The sequence below is a fragment of the Dasypus novemcinctus genome, chromosome 4, assembly GCF_030445035.2.
Source record: "Dasypus novemcinctus isolate mDasNov1 chromosome 4, mDasNov1.1.hap2, whole genome shotgun sequence".
Lineage (NCBI taxonomy): Eukaryota > Metazoa > Chordata > Mammalia > Cingulata > Dasypodidae > Dasypus > Dasypus novemcinctus.
In genome coordinates this window covers 100,785,357-100,808,676 of record NC_080676.1, presented here as the reverse complement: position 1 = coordinate 100,808,676, position 23,320 = coordinate 100,785,357, and the positions used below count along the sequence as shown (strand labels likewise).

At 38.5% G+C, this 23,320-nt stretch overlaps 1 long non-coding RNA gene across 1 annotated transcript; it reads right to left on the bottom strand.

Moving 5' to 3' along the window:
• Window positions 1-7,415: 7,415 nt before the first annotated feature.
• LOC131278263 (uncharacterized) lies at window positions 7,416-15,065 on the bottom strand. Its single transcript, XR_009185578.1, has 4 exons — window positions 14,933-15,065; window positions 14,082-14,173; window positions 8,241-8,504; window positions 7,416-7,618 (listed from the first exon to the last, which is right to left on the bottom strand). It is a non-coding gene; the product is annotated as an uncharacterized lncRNA (long non-coding RNA).
• Window positions 15,066-23,320: the final 8,255 nt, after the last annotated feature.

Sequence of the window (23,320 nt, the reverse complement as noted above, 5' to 3'; positions counted from 1 at the left end):
TTTGTTTCTACTCTTCTAGTCTTAATATTTTTTAAAAAAATTTCTCCTTTATTAGACTAGTTGTGGGTTTACAGAACAATCGTGCATTAAATACAGTATTCCCATATTCCACCCTACCACCAACACCTTGCATTGGTGTGGAACATTTGTTACAATTACTGATGATACCATCACTACCATCATTACCAAAACATTTCCCTAATTCCAAATAGGAACCCTGTTCATTTTAAACCTAACTTCCCATTCCCTATCCCTATCTTGTCCCCTGGTAACCTAATTCTAGATTTGAACTCTGTGAGTTGGCTTATTCTAATTGTTTAAAATCAGTGAGATCATACAATACCTGTCCTTTTATGTCTGGCTTATTTCACTCAACATGATGTCCTCAGGGTTCATCCATGTTATCACATGTATCAGGACTTCATTTCATTTTATGGCTGAATAATATTCCATCACATGTATATAGCACATTTTATTTATTCATCAGTTGATGGACACTCGGGTTACTTCTATCTTTTGGCAATTGTAAATAATACCGTTATGAACATAGGTGTGCAAATATCTGTTTGGACCCCTGTTTTCACCTCTTTGGGGTATATACAGAGTCATATGGTAGTTCTGTACTTAGCTTTGAGGAACCACCAAACTGTTTTTCATAGTGGCTGGACCATTTTACATTGCCACCAACAATGAGTAAGTGTTCCTATTTCTCTGCATTCTCTCCAACATTTGTTATTCCTGTTTTTTCAATAGCAGCCATTCTAATGTGTGTGAAATAGTTTCTCATTGTGATTTTGATTGACATTTCCCTGATGATATTTTCTAATTTCTCTTCTGATTTTCTCTTTCACCCTTTGGTTATTTAAGAACAGGTTGATTAATTTCCACATATTTGTGAATTTTCCCATTCTCCCTTTGTTACTGATTTCTAGCTTTATTCCTTTGTGGTCAAAGAATACGCATTGTATGATTTGAATATTTTTGAATTATCGAGACTTGTTTTGTGACCAAACATATGGTCTATCCTGGAGAATGATCTATGTGCACTTGAAAGAATTGTGTATTCTGCTTTCACTGGGTTTAGCGTTCTTTGTTTGTTTGTCAGGTCTAGTTGGTTTAGTGTATCATTCAAGTTCTGTACTTTTATTGATCTTCTGACTAAATGTTCTATACCTTATTGAGTGTGGTGTGTTGAATTTTCCTATTAATGTTCAACTGTCAATTTCTCTCTTCAAATCCATCAATATTGGCTTCATATATTTTTGGGCTCTGCTATTAAGTGCATATATATTTACAATTGCTACATCCTCCTGTTGAATTGTCCTTTTTATCAGTATGTAATGACCATTTTTGTCCTTTGTAACTGTTTTTGACTTAAAGTCTATTTTATCCAATATTAGTTTAGGTACAATATACTCACATAGTATATTTTTTCCATCCTTTCACTATCAACCTACTTGTATCTTTGACTTTAAAGTAAATCTCTTGCAGACAGCATATAGTTGAGTCATGCTTTTTTAAAATCAATTCTTCCAATTTCTGCCTTTTGACTGGTGAGTTTAATCCATTTATTATTTATTTAGTTTTTAAGATTTATTTTATTTATCTCTCCATACCCCTCATTGTTTGCACTTGCTGCGTCTGTTAGTTTTCTTTGTTTCTTTAGGAGCACTGAACCTGGTACTTCCAATGTGGGAGGGAGTGCCTAATTCCTGACGCCACCTCCATTCTCTGCTTTGTTTGTCCTATTATGTTTTTCCTCTTGTGTCTTTTTTTGCATCATCTTGTTGCCCATCATGCCAGCTTGCCATCCTACTCATCCTCTTTAGGAGGCACTGGGAACCTCTGATCCCTGCTATGTTGTGTCTCTCATTGTGTTTTTCTTCTTGTGTCTCTTGTTGCATTATCATGTTGTGTCAGCTTGCGACTCCTGCCCATTGTGCCAGCTTGCTGTCTTCTTTAGGAGGCACCAGGAACAGAACCAAAGACCTCCCATGTGGTAGGCAGGAGCCCAATCACTTGAGCCACATCCACTTCTCCCATTTATATTTAAAGTCACCATTTTACAGGACTTTCTTCTGCCTTCTTTCTTTACAGGACTTTTCATCTGCCATTTGCTATTTAGCTTTTGTAAATCTTATACCATCTTTGTCCCTCACTTATATTAAAACCTACTTGTATATTTATTTGTTTTCTTGTGTGGTAACATATTGAGTGCCTTCCCATTTCTATCTGGATATACTTTTCACCTGTTTTCCTTGTGGTTGCCATAGGATTAAAGTTTAACATCCTAAATATGTAACAGTTTTATTTGGTTTGATATCAATTTAACTTCAATGTCATGTACATATGCTTTTCATATAACCGTCAGTTCCCCTACCATTTTTTGTACTTGTTACCACTTATATCTTCATACTTTGTATGTCCAATAACCTAGATTATCATTACTTTTTATGCATTGGCCTTTTAACACCTAAATGATATTATTTATGAATTCCAAAAAGATACTGTTTGTAAAATGGTCTGTTCCTCTGGGCCTGATACCCTTTGATTGTATTAGATGCAGCTGAAATGTCTTTAATGAAATTATGTTAAGACTAGGGCTTTGATTCGACCATGTCATTAGGGCAACTCGGAGTTGATTCAACCACCTCATTAGGGTGGCTCAGAGTTGAGTCCCACCCCCTTTGTGGGTTATATAAACAGATGCTCATCAAGGAGAGAGAAGCAGAGAAGATGCACAGAGGAAGAGAGATAGCTCCATAGATATGTCAGAAGACCTGGGAAGAGAGATGAGCTGTTTGCTTAATAGTTTATAGCTGACCTTGTGAAGAGACCAAAGCAGCTGAGCCCAGAAAGAAATGAACCCCAGGAAGAGAGATGAGACTTATGCCAGCCTACAGCTGAAATTGGAAGAAGCTGGACCCATGGACTCTTAAGAGGAAAGAGGAAGGTTGAACCCTTGCAAATATTGGCAGCCATCTTGCTTCAATATGTGGTAACATTTGTGAGAAAGTACCATTTATGGTACCTAGAGTTGAACTCTTTAGGCCTTGTGACTGTAAGCTTCTAGCCCATTTAGGCCTTGTGACGGTAAGCTTCTAGCCCAAATAAATACCCTTTATAAAAGCCAGCAGATTTCTGGTACTTTGCATTAACACCCCCTTTTGACCAACTAATACAGTACCTATAGGAAGCAAGAAGCAGAGTTATATACCAAATAATACACTACATTAATACTGACATTTATAATTATCCAAATGGTTACCTTTACCACAGGTCTTTATTTCTTTATTCTGCTTTGAACCATTGTCTGGTGTCCTTTCCTTTCAGTCAGAAGAACTTCCTTTAGCATTGCTTGTAGAATGGGTCTGGTGGTGATGAACTCTCTCAGCTTTTGTGTATCTGGGAATGTCTTCATCTTTCTCCCATTTTTGAAAGTGAGTCTCATTGGATATAAAATTCTTGGTTGGCAATTTTTTGCTTTCAGCACTAAGTATTTCAACCCACTGCTTTTTAGCCTCCATGGTTTCTGATGGGAAATCAATACTCAATTTAATTGGAACTGCCTTGTACAAACACACTGCTTTTCTCTTGCAGCTTTCAGAATGCTCTCCTTGTCTTTTACATTTGGTAGTGAAACCAGTATATGTTGGGGTATATTTTTCTCATGTTTATCCTGTTTGGTGATCTCTGAACTTCTTGGATGTGCATATTCACATCTTTTGCTAAGTTTAGGAAGTTCTCTGTCATTATTTCTTTGACTCTTACTTCTGCCTCCTTCTTTCTTCTCCTTCTGGGACCCCCATAATGCGTACATTGGCCTGCTTGATGGTATCCCAGAGCTGGCTTAGGCTATTTTCTATTTTAATAATTTTTCTTTGTTTTTCAACCTGATTCATTTCAGCTGTCTTGTCTTCAAATTCACAGATTCTTTCTTCTTTCACCTCCATTCTGTTCTAAAAACTCTCCTGGGAATTTTTCATTTCTGTTATTGTGGTCTTCAATTCCAATAGTTCTGTTTGACTTTTAAAAATTTTGACCTCTTTAGACTCTCATATTGTTCACTCATTGTTTTCCTGATATCCTTTAGTTCTTTCCATATCCTTTCCTTTATTTCCTTAAGCATTTTTAAAATCATTTTTTAAAAGTCTTTGATCAGTATGTCCACATTCAGGTCTGCTTTGTTGGTGTTTTCTGTATTTTTACCCTCTTCCTTTGGATGGGCCATCATTTCTTGTTTCCTTTTTGTTTTGTACTCTTTTGTTCTACACTGTACATTTTAATATTTTAAAATGTTAACTCTGGAATTTACTGTCTGGGATGACTGTTTCCTGGTTTTGTAACTATCTGCTGATAAGACAGAGATTTTTGTGAGCTTCACCTCTCCTATCAGGAAGGTTTGCCCAAGGTGACTGTACTGTGCAGGGTTTCCCATCTTACTGAGCCTCTGTGTTGTCCTGGGCATTTGCTTATTAGTTGTTTTGGAGTTCCCCTGTTTACAGGAGTTTTGTTGTCCCTTCTGTTTCCCAATCAAGAAACCTCCTTCTCCCAGTTGTTTGATGCCAGCTGGCCTTTGTCCCAGACTGTCTGCTCCTTATAATTTTTTACTCTCCTTTCATTGTCTCTGGCTGTTTTTGCCTATAGGACAAATTCTGAGAGGAGGGATATCCCGCAGTGGACTATGCCAATTTGGTCTTTTTCAGCCAAAACAGGGCCAGGGGCCTACAAAGGGGATGCAGACTGACTCCAAAGTGCCCTGTGGAGGTTGTCAGGAAAGGTACTTCAAGCCATATTGGCTCCGTAAAGCTAATCCTTCCTGGCCTGCCCAGCAAATGGCCTGCCCAGCAAATGATCTTCAGCTTTCCCTGGGTTCCCTGAGGAAGTCCTGTGTCTTTAAATCTCCACCATCTTTGCTCCAGTCCAGGGAGAGGTGAAACAATGGCTGCGGCCACCTTTGTCCTGGGGTATAAAACAGTAGCTGTTTGAGAGCTAGTACCCAGCAATCTGAATTTGCTAGTCAAAAACCATGATCAGTGATCATCCATGCATATCCCTGTTCTTGGGAAAGAGGAGTTTTTAAGTCCCTTTCTGTCAGCAACTACTAGCCTTGGACTGGACCCTGGGGCAACCTGCCATGAGAGTGGGGGATGGATACTGGTAGCTGCCAAATGAAGAAAGCAAGTAACAGTTCTTTACTGTAATTTATCAGCCTCTTCTTTCCACTCTTCCATTGATACTGTACAGTGTTCTTCTGGCTTCTGGAGCTTCAAAATAGTTGTTTCAGATAGTTCTTGCCTGTTTAAAAAATGTTTGGTGGAAGGACTGAGCTCCCTACTCTGCCGTCTTCCCTGGAAGTCCCATCTAGTCCTCTTTTGACTGTCTTCTTCTCCACCGCTTCACCCTAAAACCCCCAAAACCACAACCACAATCAAATAATGAAACATGAAACAAATAAACTGTCTCTGTGTGAATAAGCGTTTCTAGTCACGCCATCTCTGTGAGAGATGCCTCCCTCACAAACAGTAACAGGCAGAATTTCTTCAGTGAGCTAGGTGCACAACAGACTGCACCCTCAAGGCAGGAGGGGAAGAGAAGGCCAGAACCTCTGGAAAGGTTTGGGCCTGTTGTTTCTTGGAAGTCAGAAGGAGGGTGGGGCAAAGGCACTCCCACGAATACTGGCAGACCAGAAGGGAGAGGAAGGAAAATCTCCCATTTTGTAGCCATGAGGGTCATTTATTCAGTCAACAAATCTGTGCCTTGGTTGGTCCTGTGGGTTCCTGGCTGAGCTGGGGTGAGAGATATCTTCTGAGAAGGCAGATCTGGCACAGCTAGAGATGAGCCAATTTTAAACAGTTTTTCCATTTAAATTTTTAAAGAGACCTTTAAAACTTACTCTTCTCTCTCAGAATCTTAAAGCTTCACCTAAAATCTAAAGGGTTTAGACCTAAAATGATAGCTATGCATTTCGAAAATTTCCTTTCTTTATTAGTCCTATCATGGGGTGGCAAGGATGCTGGTGAGCCCTCAAACTGACCTGGCAGGCTCTCAGAAAACACTGTTGCCTGGGGCCCACCCAAGGCCAATTGAATCAGATCTTCTACTAGATGGAGTACTGAAATCCCTGTAAAAGTTCCCAGTGAATTTAATGTGCAGCCAGGGTTGAGAACCACTGCCTTTGATGAACACTCAATCAACTAAATATTTCTAGAGGTTTATTCAATATGAACCTTGTACTGCATTCTGGGACTAGCGATAAAGGGATGGGATGGACCACCAGTAAGAGGGCAGGACATTTCAAGGAGTGTAGACTGGTCAACTGAGTCTGGTACTGCAGAGCAGTTCCATAATGAGATAATTAGAAATATTGCTTAGATTGGATGACAGGAGGATTATTGTTGACTTAGATAAGATCAGTTGCAGGGAGATTTCAGTTGGATGAGGAGATAAGAAAATGAAGACAAAAGCAGACTGCAACTAAGACTTGTGGCTGTGAAGTAATAGGAGTCTTAAAAGGTGATATAGGGTCTAGCAGTCTTTTAAAAATTTAATTAAAGAACAGATAAGATTTGAGTATAGATACATGCAGCACAGAAGGGAGTAGATAAAGGTATGGAGGTAAAAATGGATGAAGCATGTTTTTGAGAAGTCAAAGAGATAAAATCTAGAACAAGGGTCAAGGGATTAGTCTTAAACAGGAGGAGAGAAGATATTTGCTGCCATTATAACAGAGAAGGCTGTAATTGCTGGTGTGGATGCAGATAAATGTTTAGGCATGGGCATGTGGTGGAAATGTGAGGAGGTGCTTGCCTAATGGTTTCTAGCTCACTGTCAAGTGGAGGTGAGGTTGGTGGCAGTGCCTTTAGTGAGTCAGTTCCCTCTGAGACCGTCTGAACTATTGAGATGGAGTGACAGCATTCCTCCCTCTCTTTCTTCCCTCTTGACACATGAAATGGAGGCGAGGGGAGTATGCCTGAAGGAAACTAAGTTAGGAGCTGTATGAAGGACTCTTTGTATTCTCTGTGTGACTCTTTCCATCTCTCATGTCTCTTTATCTCCACCCCTGACCCATTTCCAGCAGAACCGTTCTAACTTGCATGTCTTCATTATTTCTTCTTTCCTTCCATTGTGGTAGAATATCAGCTTTCAATCAGAAACCACTGCTGTTTTCCTTTTTGTCTTTTTGTGAATGCTAAAAGACAGGTAGTTTACACCATTAGTTAATCAGAGGGTTCCTTTCAATCCACGCTGCTGGTTGGTCAATACAGTGTGTTGGTGATCATTATATACTGCTAGAAGCATTTCTAGCTTTCTCAAAAACAGAGCCCCAGGTTATACAAAGAGGAATTATCCATTATCCATTATGAGGAATCACTATTCTTCAATTTTCACCTTACTGTTTCTGTCTTCCCTGCTCAAAACTCAATCCTTGGAAAGATGTGAAGGCCCTGAAAGATGGGCTCAAAATACAGTGTGCAATAGCTCTCAGAGAGAAACTCCATACCAGCTTTTTCTTTAATAAACCCTAGGCATGACTCACTTGATTTAATATCCTGCTTGAATCAGGCAAATTTTGGGCTCAGTCCTTCTGCAACTGGCTGTTGGCATGATGATTCATCTAATGGAGAAATTGGTTAAGAACATTTTAAAATGTTGGCAACATGCATTTTGAGCTACACTGTAGGGCCCTTTAAGTCCAAGGCTTTTTTGTTTTTCTCTAGCAACACCATCACAGACCTTTATTGAAACAGAGTGGGTTAAAGGTCTTTGAGGTAAATTACAATTTTTAAGTAACATTAAATATTGCCTGCACCCATTATTTCATTTAACTTATAATTTGGTTTGACTGTTAGATAAACCAAAGCTACGTGTCTTCACATAAAGGAAAATATCCATTATTCTCTGTGTTGATGGCATTGTCTACATTAAATGGTTGGTTTCTGTCAGACAGAAGAGCTTAGTATCAAGTATGTCATTTTTAGAGGTAGTCATGTTTCAGGGGTTCTGGGGTGGCAGTGTGTATTTTGGAAACAAGTCTTCCCATTGAAGTTAATGGGATTCATTTCTGCTCCAAATTAAAGTTTACAGATGGCAAGCACAGACAGTTAGCTTTTACCCTACAAAATTTTCAGGTCAAGGATATCCCTTTAGAGCTAGGGGTTAAATTTAGGGTTTCACTGTATTTATCAGTGCCTTGAGGACAGATCCAAAGGTATATTTTTGAGAAAAGTCTTATTTACCTATTAACATTTTTAGCCCACTCTGTGTTAAGGTTATGCCATAGGGCAAGAGCAAAAAATCAAACTCAGCTGGGCAGTGGATGTAGCTCAAGTGTTTGAGCTCCTGCTTCCAATGTACAAGGTCCCAGGTTTGACCCCTGGTACCTCCAAAAACAAGCAAACAAACAAATGGAAAAACCATCTCTCATTGTGGAGTGGATATAGTTCAGTGGCTGAATTCCTGCTTCTCATGTATGAGGTCCTGGGTTCATTCGTTATTGCCCCCTGAAAAAAAAAATCAAACACACCAATGACATTAACTGTCTACATGTCTGGCTATAGCACAAGAATTTCCTTTCAATCAGTCACAGGGAATAGGTGGGAAAATGAAGAAATCACCAGTAAAGTCAATTTTGGACTATCTTCAATAGAAACCTGGTTAAAAACTCCAATGAGAAAAATGATATATGAGAAGTACAGCCAAAGAGAAGTGCTAACCACTCTTTCCTGAGCTGCTCTGAGCTCTTGCCTGGTATCCAGTTGGATTACTGAGTCTACCATTCTGGTTTGGCATGGAAGATTCTTAAGACCTAGAAACATTCCTTTAACTTGTATTGAGGCTTTCTATTAAAAATAGCCATATATAGGGAAACGGACTTTGGCCCAGTGGTTAGGCATCCGTCTACCACATGGGAGGTCCGCGGTTCAAGCCCCGGGCCTCCTTGACCCGTGTGGAGCTGGCCCATGCGCAGTGCTGATGCACGCAAGGAGTGCCTTGCTACACAGGGGTGTCCCCCGCGTAGGGGAGCCCCACGCGCAAGGAGTGCACCCATAAGGAGAGCCGCCCAGCGGCCCAGCGCGAAGGAGGGAGCAGCCTGCCGAGGAATGGCGCCGCCCACACTTCCCGTGCCGCTGACGACAACAGAAGCGGACAAAGAAACAAGACACAGCAAAAAGACACAGAAAACAGACAACCGGGGGAGGGGAGGGGAATTAAATAAATAAAAATAAATCTTTTAAAAAAAAAATAGCCATATATAGAATGCCTTGGATTTTTCTTTGTTGGTAAAAGTGCAATAAACACTGTGATGTTATTATGTTTATGAACTTGTACATAGTAAATTATTTTCAGAAGTCAGAGTTCAGGAGAAAAAAGTCTTTTCTGAAAGAAGTTTTGCTTTTCAAATTTTTAAAAATAAAAATAAAGTTATGTTACCCTATGAATTTCTTTGCTTTTGCCTTGACTATCAGGAAGTTTTAAACTCAAATCATTCTTCTAAATCTAATATGTTTTGGATATCAATATTTGCTTACCCTGCTTTTTACTTGGCTCAAGTATATTTTTTAACAGCTTAATTGAGGTATAGTTTATATGTTATAAAACTCAGGCATTTTAACTACAATCCAATGATTTTTAGTAAATTTACAGCTGTGCAATCATCATTACAATGAATTTTAGAACATTTCCATCATCCCCAAAAGATCCCCTCCTCCCGGCCCCAGGCAACCCCTATTCTACTTTCTGTCTCTATAGATTAGCCTAATCTGGATATTTCGTATAAAAGGAATCCTATAATATATGGTCTTTTGCTACTGGCTTCTTTCGCTTAGCATAATATTTTTAAGGTTCACCCATGTTGTAGCATTTTTCAGTACTTTATTCCTTTTAATTGCCAAATAATTTTCCATTGTATGGATATATCACATTTTGTTGATGGGCAATGCATTTTTCAAGATACTGTTTCCATTATAAATAATGCTGCTAAAAACATTTGCATACAAATCTTTGTATAGACGTATGTTTTAATTTCTCTTGGGTAGGAGAGGAATTGCAGGATATTATTGTAAATTTATGTTGAACATTTAAAGAATCTGCCAAACTGTTTTCCAAAGTAGCTGTACCATTTTACATTTTCACCAGCATAGTATAAGGGTTCCAGTTTCTCTATATCCTTGTCAGCCTTGATATTGTCTGCCTTTTGGATTATAATCATTCCAATGGGTGTGAAGTGGTATCTTATTGTGTGTTTTTTTTTAAGAATTTAATCATTTAAACAAATTTCTCCCCTTTCTCCCCCCTCCCCACCCCCGCTCCAGTTGTCTGTTCTCTGTGTCCATTTGCTGCATGTTCTTTTTTGTCCACTTCTGTTGTTGTCAGCGGCACGGGAAACTGTGTTTCTCTTTGTTGAGACATCTTGCTGCATCAGTTCTCCGTGTGTGTGGCACCATTCCTGGGCAGGCTGAAATTTCTTTTGCGCTGGGCATGAGTACACTCCTTGCGTGTGGGGCTCCCCTACGCGGGGGACACCCCTGCTTGGCATGGCACTCCTTGCGCGCATCACCACTGCGCATGGGCCAGCTCCACACGGGTCAAGGAGGCCTGGGGTTTGAACTGCGGACCTCCCATGTGGTAGACGGATGCCCTAACCACTGGGCCAAGTCTGCTTCCCTCATTGTGGTTTTAATTTGCATTTTCCTAACAACTAATTATGTTGAGCATCTTTTTATGTGCTTATTGGCTTTTGTATATCTTCTTTAATGTTATGTCTATTAAAATCTTTTGCCTATTTTAAAATTGGGTTATTTATCTTATTATTGAATTGTAAGTGTTCTATATATATTCTGGACAACAGTCCTTTATTATATATATGATTTACAAATATTTTCTCCCAGCATGTGGCTTGCCTTTTGATTTTCTTAATGATGTCTTTTGAAGTGAAAAAGTTTTAACACTGATGAATCAAATTTATAAAGTTTTTCTCTTAAGGATTGTGCCTTTGGTATCATATCTAAGAATTCTTTGCCCAACCCCAGGTCACAAAGATTATATTCTATGTTTTTTTCTAAAATTTGTATAGTTTTTGGAAAATGACCTTATACGGAAGGTTCAATGCGGATCAGCAGAATATCCATGTCTACATAAAATACCATGACTTTAAAATGCTGTTTGACCTAAAGTAAGGGGGAAATGGAAAGGAGAAATGAGTTTATATGGCTACGAGTTTCTAAAAAAGAGTCTGGAGGCTGGCAGAAGGTTTGCCCTCATGCACAACTGAGCAGAGTCAGAGAGACAGATAAAGCAGATACAACCCCCAGATATTGGTTCCTTTGAGGGCTAAAGAGACCCATGGGAGTTATGGTCATGGCCGATGGGGTTAACTACCAGGGCAGATGGCCCCTCTTTGGAAATGGTGTTTATGTGTGATGAATCTGGACTCAGATGGGATCTCCCTTCATAAGACTTTCATGCTAATGTGCTGGAGGTGCAGTTAATGTTGGGGTTTAAGATATATTTAGGGGATTTGAATCTCTGGACTGACAATGTGATAGCCAGATCCTGAGCCTCAACAGACTCCAGCACCTACAATCTGATTTATTGGACTTACCACACTCAGCTAAGATGGAGGTGAAGAAGGACAACCACCACACCATGGAGCCTAGAGTGATTACAACTGAAAATGGGAGGATTGCATCCAGCATCCAGGTGGAATCTGAGCCTCCTCTTGACATAAAGGTGCAATGGACACAACCAATCCAGTGTCCACATAGAAGAGGTGGCATTGGATTGGGAAAAGTGGACATAATGGACAAAGGGTATGGGGAAAGGCAGGAAGAGATGAGAGGTGGAGGCGTCTTCGGGACATGGAGCTGCCCTGGATGGTGCTTCAGAGGTAATCACCGGACATTGTAAATCCTCACAGGGCCTACATGATGGAATAGAGGAGAGTATGGGCCATGATGTGAACCAATGTATATGAGGTGCAGAGGTGCCCAAAGATGTACTTACCAAATCCAATGGATGTGTCATGATGATGGGAACGAGTGTTGTTGGGGGGGGGGAGAGGGGAGGTGGGGGGGTGGGGTTGAATGGGACCTCACATATATATTTTTAATGTAATATTATTACAAAGTCAATAAAAAATTAAAAAATTAAAAAAAAAAATAAAATTTGTATAGTTTTTGCTTTTCACATTTAGGTTTATGATTTATTTTGGGTTAATTTTTGTGTACGGTATGAGTAAGGGTCTAAATTAATCTTTTTACCTATGGATATCTAATTGTCTTAGAATCATTTGTTGAAAAGATGGTTTGTGTATTGCTGACCGTGCCTTTCATAAAAAGATGAAGTAGGTAGGGTATAAAGAATTAATGTATGAAGATGAAGAAACTCTTCTATGTTGAAATTTTAAACACGTTTTTCCTAAAAGAATGAGCATCTGGCAGATGTTTTAAGGAAAAACTTGAACCACAATTTTATTTTTTTCCCTCTGCTCCCCCATCCCTTCCCCAACCCTGTCCTGAACATCTGCTTCTCTCCTGCCAGAGGAAGTGAAAGATTTAGGTCAGGCATAAACACAAACTATCTTTATTACACTGTTCCCTTTTAAGAAAAAGAACTACCCCACTGGATCATTTTAGTACTGAATTAACCTATATCAACAGTTCTATTGTGACTTTTGGACGCTGGTTTTCCCCAGGAAGCAGAACTGCAGGATCTGGGTATTATGAAAGAAATCTAATGGGTCACTTTCAAGGATGCTGACAGCAGTTAAAAGAGACCATCCCTCAACTCTCATAGGACTTTTCTTTATATCTAATTCACTGATGAATTTCTCACAAGAAATATCTTAAGGTAATGTGTTATTCAGCATAAGGAACCCTCCACACTGAGATTCGAAAGGAATCCATGGTACTGGGTAGAGGTAACCTCAAATAAGAATAGATTCACTTGCCTTCTGGGGGTCACTGATACAGGGTAGCATGACCAGCACCTTTAGGGAAGTCTGTCCCTAGAAAAATACTATCCATTCTGCTACCTTAAATCTTTATTAAAGAACAGCATGATATCTTCCTTTATGGAAATTTACTGGGGTCCTCTGTTTTACGGTGCTGAACTAGAAGCTCTAACTTTTCTACTCTGGCTTTATCCAATGTCCGCCACAGTCAGGGCTGGGGAATAATAACAATAAAAATAATATAAAATAATTGCTAATACATATATAGCACTTACTCTACACCACACACTTTTTTCCTGCTTTCCCTATATTAACTTAATTAACCCTGCCCTGGAGGTGTACATGAAAACTGACGTTGGAGGGACTAGGGGTGTAGAAGAAATCGAAGTGGTAAGTTCTCTTTCCTAAAGCAGCTTTAAGACTAGAAGAAAAGGCTTGAGGTGTTACTTCAGGGATAAATTGAACAGCAGGGCCCTTTTCCCCATTTCTACTTTTTTCCAGTCCTAGAACGCATCTGAGTCAAATATAAGAGGGAGGAATCATGAGTCTGTGTCACCCTGCCTTGGACAGACATATTCTTTTAATGTCCTCCCTCAAACGCCTCCAGAATCTCTATCAGCCTCTGGCTCCAGGAACACACTGAGGTGCCTGTTTTCCTTAGTCTGCTACCAGGTCATTCCCTGGCTCCTCAGGTCTTGTTGCTCAGGCTGGGTCCCCTTTGACGCTCTCCTTCCCTGAATTTCAAGGTAGAAGCCATGTTCTGGGGCAGTTTCAACATTAACAGGAAGGTCTTCTAAAATTTCAACTTACTGTGGGCCAAACCAGACGTTCACTGAGTTTAAGATGGTCTAAGCTGATAGCCAGATTTTTACATTTTAGTATAAGATTTAAGAGAAGTTTTTTGAGAGGAAAGAAAAGAAGAGGAGACAGAACAGGGATGCAGAGCTTTGGAAATAGGAAGATGGGCTAGGGAAGGGAGGAAAAGTTGGAAAGCTTTTGTTTACCTCATAATTTTGCTGAGGCTATTGCCCTGACAGCATGGCTAAGAGTGATGTCACCGGGCCCTTCATCTCTGTCCCCAAATCACTCCAGCATTGTAACAGTGGCCTCTGTTATGTATACTCACCTTTCTGTTGTGTAACACAGGGCAGTGACTCAAATGGCAGGTATGTCCTCACAGATATCCTTCACTGATGCATGAAGACTGACCCTACTAAGCTGTGTATAAGAAATTGACACAGTAATTTACTTAAACTGACTTTCAGGGAGTTTGAAAAGCCATTAACCCAGAACACAGGACAACTTTAACATGGTACACTGTTATTTGGACTCATTACTGGAAGTCTGACACATGAGATATTTTGTCAATCACCTTCAATAGGCCTGAAACCACAATAAAATGCATCTCATCTTTCTTTGCTATTAAATATACAAAGTATGCTAAAACTCTTTATATATATACCATGTACATACGTGCACACACACATGTATGTACACATAAACAAAATGATTTTTTGTAGACCTACTCTGTGCTAGATACTGTGTATTTTATATATATAGTACTTTACAAACATTTCTTCATTTAATCCTTATAGCATCTCTATAAGTTAGGTGCCATTATTATCTTTATTTCACAGATGAGGAAGTTGAAGCTTGGAGAGGTTGAGTAACTTTCCCCAAATTACACATCACACAGTGGCTACTTGGCAGAAGTGGGTTTTGAACCCAATCAGTCAGCCTACAAAGCATGACACCAGGCTTTTATTAGTTGCCTTCAAATGTTCATTGAGCTAACTCATTAGGATTCTGGTCTGGTAAACCAGTAGGAAACCTCCCCTTCCAGAAGGGATTGAGGAAGAGCTTTTGTCAAGTTTTAACTCCATTCCATTGCCCAAAGGCTTTGTAGATTTTATTATTCCTTAGAGAATTGTACCTCAAAGTATATCCCAGCACTCCCATTTCCCCTATGTTTGTCACCTGTAATTTCTGCTTTGTGGCCTGACCCAAACTCTTGGGGCAGCCATTCTGATCTTGCTCTCAGAGTTGCTCTGGCAAGGACAGCTGGGGATCTCCTGTTGTGCTTCCAGCACGTGGTATGTATTACAAGTGGACAGAGAAGACAATAGCAATTTCCTCTCTGATGCAAGCATAGGAGGAGATTCCAACATTTTCCCTGTCATCCTCTCAACCATCAATCCTCTTAGCAACACTTGGGTGATAAATACTACTTAAGCAATGCACTGTGATGTCACCAGCTCACAAATAGTGACATCACAGGTGGAATAATAAGATTAGGAGGCAGGCAGAGTATTTATTTCAACATATTGGAATGCCAGAAAGACAAATCCTTGTTAAAAAAAACCCCAAAACCTAAGTCTTTCTAGCTTCCAAGAATTACCCTGAGATGGAATGAAAGAACTGACTTTGGAATATTTTATATCAGAAGTTCTGCTTAAAAGCACTCATCAGGGAGCAGATGCGGCTCAAGTGGTGAGTACCTGCCTCCCACATGGGATGTCCCAGGTTCAGTCAGTGCCTCCTGAAAAACTGAAAACAAACAACAAGCAAAACAAATGAAAATACCAACTCAGGGAAGCCGATGTGGCTCAGTGGTTGAGTACTGGCTTCCCACATGTGAGGTATCAAGTTCAATCCCTGGTACCTAAAACAAACAAACAAGCATCCAAAGGCAAAAATTTCAGAACCAACACACTGCCTAAACAAGTATCTCTGGGACTGACTGGCTTTTTTCACTAAGGCAGGTGATAAGCCATGTTTCTACTTCAGAGCCATCCCCTGTCATATGGAATCAAATAGGATTTTATTCTGTGAACCCAAAGCTCTCTTTGTGCTTATACACCTGGGTCTCATGGGTTCTGGAGAGCAAGGGTGAGGTCACTTCCAGTGTTTATAAGTACATCTAAATATGAATTTATAGATTTAATATCAATCTTTTAATTTCTAAATTCTTAAAGTATAATCGAGTCCACTTACTTTGGCTTGCTGGATATTGCTTTACACCAAAAGACCATGTTGTGAATTTTTGGGGAACATAATGGTTCAAAATCACTGTTTGATTCCTCTTGAGTTCCTGTAGGACCTTGCTACTCAAAGGGTGGTGGTCAGGGAACCAGTAGCATCAGCATCACCTACTTGCTTGTTAGAAAAGAAGAATTTTGGGCACTATTCCATACCTAGTGAATTCCAAACTGCATTTTAGTAAGATTTCTGGGTGATCTGCATATATTTCAAATTTTGGTAACACTACTGTAGGAGCAATTTGATGAAGTATTTCCTTTTTCTCTAATAAGACTTTTGTGGAAGGCCTGATTACCCCCTCTCCCAGGGCAAGCACACCTCCTACCAAGCACAGACAACTGACTGTTTCCTGGGTGCTCATGTCTACAAAAACACCCTTAGAACAAGACTAGTTAGTAATCTACCAAGAGTGCAGGGAAAAGGTGGCTGGCTTTTTCGGCCAGGAGATGAAAGACACAAAATGAATCTGAGATACGCTAACAAGTCAAGAAAACTCTGTAAATCTGAAGTCTGTATTGTTCAAGATTTTATTACTTTATCAAATTAGTCTTCCTGGGGCTCACTTTTGAATGATCAGGAAAGGGTGCTGAACCAATTGAAAAACCAAACAATAGAGTTTACCAAAAGCATTTTCAACATCTGGACTTTTGAAGAAGGGGTCTTTTGACCTGGAGAGTTTATACTGATTTTAAAAACAGACAACCGAGAGAAAACATTTCAAACCAACATATCCTGGAAACAGAACAGCTTTTACAATGGGAGTAGACATGTGCTTTCTCACCCCCATATCCTTTATTTGCTGGAATAGGAATGTAACTGCCAAGCAGGGTTGTAGCAATTTCCTGGGGAGCATGACTAATATTAATAATAACCCACATTTGACAGCATTTTATGATTCATAAAGTATTATGGCAGTTCTTCTCAAACTTTAATGTATATACAAATTACCTGAAGATTTTGTTACAATGAAGATACTGATTCAGTACTTCTGTGATGGGGCCTGAATTTGCCTTTTTAACAAATTCCCAGGTGATGACAATGATATAGGTCTGCAGACCACACTTTGAGTAGCAGGTACTTACATGATCGCCCTTGAGATTCACAGCAATTCTGTCAAGTAGACCATGTATGAGAATATTGACTCTCTGAGGGTTAGGAGTTGAAAGTGTTTTGCTCATTGCTATTAGGCCCTCAGTACATTTTTGTTGGATGAATAAATAACCGAAACATAATTTTATAGAGAAATTAAATGCCTTACGAAAGTCACATTCTAAAAAGTGGCAAAGTTGGTGTTTGAACCTAAGACACTACAAAAATCAGAGAATTCAGTACTAGATAAATTTACTTTAATTTTTACTTTGGCTTTTTTTTTGTGATAAAAGAAGAAAAATTGTCAAGGAAACTTTTTAATTGCGGTATAACATAGGCATATAAAATGACCAAATCATAAGTGTGTAGTTGGTCAATTTACACATAAGGTTATCTACATAACCACCTTTCAGATGAAGAAACTAACAGTTCCCCAGAAGCCTTCCTTAGTTCCTCCTCCCATACCCATCATTTTCCTCTCAGAGGTAGATGCTTTTCTGACTTTTATCTATCACCATAAAATTTTATGATGTCCACTTTTCAGTGGATACCTTTTTTCACTCAGCATTATGTTTATGTTCTTAATATAGCAGTAATTTGATAATTTTCATTGTATAGTATTATATTCTTTGATTAGAATACTATATTGTATGAAATGTTTATATATTTCTATCAGATATACATGCAGAAGTGGAATAAATTATGGGAACATTCAGCTATTTTAAATATTGCCAATTAGCTTTTCAAAGCGATTCCATATATTATTTCTTTGTCTTTTCTTTGACTTTTAATGTTGATTAATTTGCCTAGGTAAATTTCCCTGAAATTCTGTCTTTTGGCTGCATGGAGAGCTTTGAAGTGAACTCTTTTTTCTGAGACTTTTGGGTAAAGATGATGGATTGAGCACACGCGTTTACTTTTCTTCCACTAAACACCAAATAAAGAGACAACAAAGGGATTTTTTGGAGAAAGGTCTGAACCTAAAAGAATGAAGAAAATGAGAGAGGAGACAACAGCAACATAATTTGGGGAACTTGAGAAAGCTAAATTCTAAGCCAGCAGTGGGGAAGCTGAGAAGGAACCTGATTTATACCACAGAATCTCTAAAAGTTTGAGGAATTGGCTCATGGGTATCTGGAAGGAGGGAGATAGTGCTCTAAAAAGATAGAATTGGTTTAAGTATATTTAAAAAGCAGTTAGATCCCTTCCCCAATCCACAGACTTGAAATTATTTCCCACCCATAAAGGTTAGTTCTGGCAAATAAGAGCTAGAACTAAGTAACTAAGAGCTAGATCTAGAACTAAGACCTAAACTCTCACCTTCCCTGATTCCAGGCTGAAAGGTTCCATAGAGAGCTGAGCACAATAGACAGAAATAGACTCACTCCAAGGCACATTTGCAATTTCACAATACTGGGGAAAAATAAGAAATTCTACAAATTTCCAGAAAGGAACAAAAACAAGTGTGAAAGAAAGTGCAGCCTGCCTGAGAATGGTGCTGCACACACGGAGAGCTGACACAACAAGATGACACAACAAAAAGAAACACAGATTCCCTGTGCCGCTGATAAGGATAGAAGCGGTCACAGAAGAACATACAGCGAATGGACACAGAGCAGACAACTGGGAAGGGGAGAGAAATTAAAAAAAACAAACAAACACACCCCCCCAAAAAAAAAGTCACATACAAAGACCAAGAATCAGAACACCTATGCATTTTTCAACAGCATCAGCAAAGGCTAGAATACAATGGAAAAAGGCCTCTAAATTTTTGAGGAAAAATGATTCCTAAAGTTAGAATTCTATACTCAACCAAATTCACAGATAAATGTGATGAGAGAATTTAAGAATCCAGATATTCAAGGTCTGAAAATTCTACTTCCCATAAACTTTCTCAGAGATCTGCTGGATATGATCCATTAAAATGAGGGAGTAAGCCAAGAAGAAGAAAGACATCAGGAACAGGAATCATGGATTTAAGTACAAAAGAACAGAAGGAGAGCTTCAGAATGAAGGTGAAGGGAGAGCCCAGAAAAATAGCTGACAACCAGAAGGCTCCAGAAGAGATATTTTTTTCCAGAAGATGAAATTAATAGCTTCTCTAACCCTGTTTTTTTTTTTTTTTTACAATATATTGATGGAAGGTTTAGGCATCTGGCAGAGTTTGGGGTAAAACTGTGATAAGTAGAAAACAAGGCAAATGAGCAAATGAGGAAAAAAACAACTACCTCAACCCAGCAGCTACTAACTGCCCCCAAAAAAGCAGGAAAGGGAAATTAATCAGAGAAGACTATGGACTCAGCTGTGAACGGCATTTACATAGTCATGATAATGCAAGCAGTCGATGTTCGTCTAATAAAAAAATTAATTCAATAATATTGAGAGAAAGGAGGAAGGAGAGAGTTGCAGGAAAATTGTATGTGTGTGGCTGGTATAGAGGGGGAGGTTAAAGAGAGCTAAACCATCCCTAGTGAGAAATCAATAAATATATTGTCAATAGATAATCAAGAAATATAATATATACATGTTACTTAAGAGAACGCCATAAATTTAAAAATAATCCCCTGAGGGAGAGGGAAGGTCCTGCAGGGGCGGGAGGGGGCATCTGATATTTTATTATATTAAGCATTAGGAATGAACTGTATGTCTTTTCAAATTATGCAAAAGAATACATCTGATAAAAATAAAAAAATAAAGTATTTTTTATTGATTCTATCACTGACGGCTGTTTAACTTTCTTAAGGCTTACTTTATCCATTTATAAAATGAGCATTTTAATAAATAATTAAAAGTGCCTTATAATGGCCAGTTGTTCTGGTCCCTACAACCACTGAGTCATCTGCAGGTAGTCAGAGGAACTTACTTGACAGTGACCTAATATTATTTCTCCTGTTTATGCAAAGGCTCTGGGAAATTGGGAAAAGGATAAAAGAGAAGTGGCAGGAAGGTGGTGAACCTTTGGATGATTAGTCTATTAATTAGGAGAGTCTTGTCCCTGGGTAGTTCAGAATTAGCGCACTTCCCCTTTCCTCAGAGCTAGAGCAGCAAGTTTACTCTCAGTGACTTATACAGTGTCTAGTGTGGAGAAGGAATCTTGTAATATAATTAGAGAACCATGGCCCTATAATTGACATAGATGTTCATGTGTGAGTCATTGAAAATTATCATCTTCATGGTTACTGTGACATGAGACAGATCCGAGTGAAGCTGGCACATGAAGAAGGAAAATCTGACATGGTGCAACATGTGCTACAGGTAAGGCAGTGGGTGCCATTTTGGACACCAAGTTGCCTGTGGTTCAAATACCCTTGGGCTCAAGTTCCAGCCTCTTGCTTGCAAGTTCTCTATTGTTTGTCATTGTTATATAGAATGGTGCTTCTCAAACTTGAGTGAGCCTCAAAATAACCTGGACGACTTATTGAAACAGAGATTCCTGATCCCACCTCTAGAGATTCTGATTAGTAAGTCTGTGATGGGGCCCTGAATTTTCATTTTAAAAAAATTCCCATGCAATGCTTCTGCTGTTTATTAGTGTATGGATCATACTTTGCATAGTGTCAAATGCAAGAATACATTCTGGGAGGTTTAGACGACCAGCAGTTGAGGTTCATGAAGAGAGTCCATTGTGTCAGTTGCACCTAAGGCTTAGCATTTTTAAAAAATATATTGAAATGTATCCTATAAATGAAACAGTGTACCAAATGTGTATTTGCTTATTTTAAAGGATATGACTAAAAATACAAAGAATCCACCAGCCTGGTCAAGAAACATTCTAATATTTTAGAGTACCCTTGGGGTGACTTGGTTAGCCAATGTTTTGTTTGTATTTTAACATCTATTTTCTTGAGTTACACTGACCTGTAATTTTCCTTTTTTATACTGCGTTTGTCAGTTTTTGAAATCAAGGTTATAAAGAGAGTTGAGCATTACCTGTCTTGTCTATATTTGGGAATAACATATGCTATATTGGATTAAACTACCTTTAAAAAATAAATTTGCAAGGATTCAAGAAACAATTACTCTAGTGCCATAAGAGGGAAAAGAAGCAAATTATAGAAGTCTATACAAGAGGCTAAAGTGCTGTTTCAATATCTTTAATATTTATAAAAGTATTATAGTTTTCTATTTCTTGATTGTTTTGTGATATTTTCTAAATGTCTATTTCATCTAAGATTTCAAATGTACTTTTTTCATTCCTGATTTTACTTGTGCTTTTCTTTTCTTTTCTTAATCCATCTTAACAGAGGTTGGTAAATTATATTAGTTTTTTAAAGAAACAACGTTGGCCTTATTAATTATCTCTATTATATATTGAATAATTTGTCCACTTATCTTTAATATTTCTTTTCTTCCATTTCTTTTTTGTTGTTTAATTAACGTTATTTTTTTCCTCTTTCATTTTTTCTTTTAATCTTAAGATTGATACATAGCACTTTTATTTTCATGCTTTCTTTCCTTCTAAGGAAGGCTTTTTCATGCTTCTGAGAAATTTCTGCTTTTATTGTATTTCTCCAAGTTCATTTGTGGTACTTTTATTATTATTCATAAAATTCACTTATTTTCCAATTTGATGTCTTTTTTGATCCATAAGTTATTTAGAAGTTTATTAATTGTATAACAAATGGGATATTTCTAGTTATCTTTTTGTTATTGATATCAAGCTTAACTTTATTGTGATGTGGTCAGAGACTATGTTCTGAATGAAATCAATGTTTTGGCATTTTTTTGAAACTTGCTTTAAGGATCAGTGGGTCAATCTCTGTAAAGGATTCGTGTGTGCTTGAAAAGAAAGTGTATTCTGCAGTTGTGGGGTGTAGTGGCCTATTTATATATCCCTTAAATCTTATTTATGTTTGTTAATTATATAATTATGCAATTAAATTATCTTCTGTATTCTTGCTGATTTTTTGTGTGCTTGATATATCAAATGCAGAGAGCTTTGTTAAGAACTATCTGTATTTGTTGATTTCTACTGCCAATTTTTACTTCAAAATATTTTAAGGCTATATCAATAGAGGCATAAAATTTAAAACTGTTATATATTTCTTGTGAACTCTGCCTGTTTTAGTTTTCTAAAAGCTGCAGGGAGCACTATACCAGAAATGAGCTGGCTTTTATAATGGGAATTTATTAGGTGAAAAGCTTAGAGTTCTGAGGTGGCAGAAGTATCCAAACCAAGAGATGCTGTCTCCTCAGTTGAAGCTGTGGGTAGTCAGGTACATCGCTGCACCATCTAAAGATGCTTCCTCCCTGAGCTCAGCTGTGGGCATCAGGCATATGGCTCATCTCTCCCCTCTCCTCCTGGCCTTGTCTCTTTCAGTCTCTGGGGAGCCTCTTTCCACGCCCCTGTGCTCTGCTGATCCAGTCTCAGGCCTCTGGGACCTCTCAACCTCTCAAGGTTTCTCTGTCTCTGTGTTTTTTTTTCCTGTGTGTCCCTGCATGTTTCTCCTGTTTATAAAGGACACCAGTGAAAGGACTAAGACCCAAGCCGTACTGAACTGGTCTAATTAAAGGGAGGTCCCTTCACCGAATCTAATCAAAAGGTCCCATCTACAATAGATTTACATGTGCAGGAATGGATTAGCTCCAAGGATATGATCTTCTAGGGTTCCCCCAGCTTCAACCTGTCACACTATATTTCATCTTTATGAAGAAATAGTCTAGTAAAGCTTTCTGCCTAGAAGTTTATTTCATTTGATATTAATATACTTGTCAAGCTTTTGAAAAAATTTTTTTCCTCGTATGTTTTCCATCCTTCTCCTTTCTATCCCTTTTCCTTATATTTCAGAGAAGCCTTTTGTAAATTACATAGAGCAGGTTTTTAAAAATCAAGTTATCTGTTACCTAAAACATTTCCTCTTTCTATATGTATGTATGTATATATGCATGCTTACATATTTCTGGCTTATTTTGTGCTTTTTTTCTTGCCTCTTCTATTTTTTATTTTTATTTTCAGCCTTGTCTTCTTTATCATTCTGAGTCAAATCAAGGGAGAGAAACCACACAGTAAGTTGAAGAGGAAAAGTTTAATATACTGAATTATTAACTATAACAGGTGATTGGCATAACCTCTAAGATTGAGATCCGCCCTTCTAATTTTTATTCTATTACTTGTTTTAAAATTAATTTTATTTACCAGCACTCCATATCCACCAAACATACACACTCCCCACCCCACCACCCCCATCCCTGGGTAACCGTTTATCTACTTTCTGCCTCTGTGACTTTTCTTTTTTT